Genomic DNA, 896 nt, shown 5'->3' on the forward strand with positions numbered 1-896 from the left:
GTTTTTAATTGGCTTGTCAAAGATTGAATAATGGTAAATAGCTGGATTCTTCTCTTGGTTCTCTATTCTGTTCCAGAAATCCACTTCTCTGGTTTTTTTGCCAATACCATGCTGTTTTGATCACTATTGATTTGTAGTATAGTCTGAGGTCTGGTAGAATAATTCCTCCTGCTTTGTTTTTATTTCTGAGTAATGTCTTGGTTTGAGGTTTTTTCTGATCCCATATAAAACGAAGTATTGTTTTTTCAAGATCTTTAAAGTATGACAGTGGAAATTTAATAGGGATTGCGTTGAAGTTATATATTGCTTTGGGTAGCGTGGACATTTTAACAATGTTGATTCTTCCCAGCCATGAGCATGGTATGTTTTTCTATTTATTAACTTTCTTGGCTATCTCTTTCCTTAGAGTTTCATAGTTCTCTTTATATAGGTCTTTCACGTCCTTTGTTAGATAAACTCCCCAATTTTTCATCTTCTTTGGCATTACTGTGAATGGGATAGAGTCCTTTATTGTTTTTTCAGCTTGACTGTCGTTGGTATATATAAAGGCTACCGATTCATGAATGTTGATTTTGTAACCTGAGATGTTGCTGTATTCCTTGATCACTTCTAAGAGTTTTGTAGTAGAGTCCCTAGTGTTTTCCAGATATATAATCCTATCATCTGCGAAGAGCGAACGTTTGATCTCTTCTGACCCTATGTGGATACCCTTGATCGCCTTTTCTTCCCTAATTGTGGTGGCTAATACTTCTATTACAATGGTAAAAAGCAGTGGAGACAATGGGCAGCCTTGTCTGGTTCCTGATCTGAGTGGAAATGATTCCAATTTAACTCCATTCAATATGATATTGGCTGTAGGTTTGCTGTAGATGGCCTCTATCAGTTTAAGAAAAGTC

This window comes from Nycticebus coucang, chromosome X (assembly GCF_027406575.1).
Source record: "Nycticebus coucang isolate mNycCou1 chromosome X, mNycCou1.pri, whole genome shotgun sequence".
In the NCBI taxonomy this organism is placed as follows: Eukaryota; Metazoa; Chordata; class Mammalia; order Primates; family Lorisidae; genus Nycticebus; species Nycticebus coucang.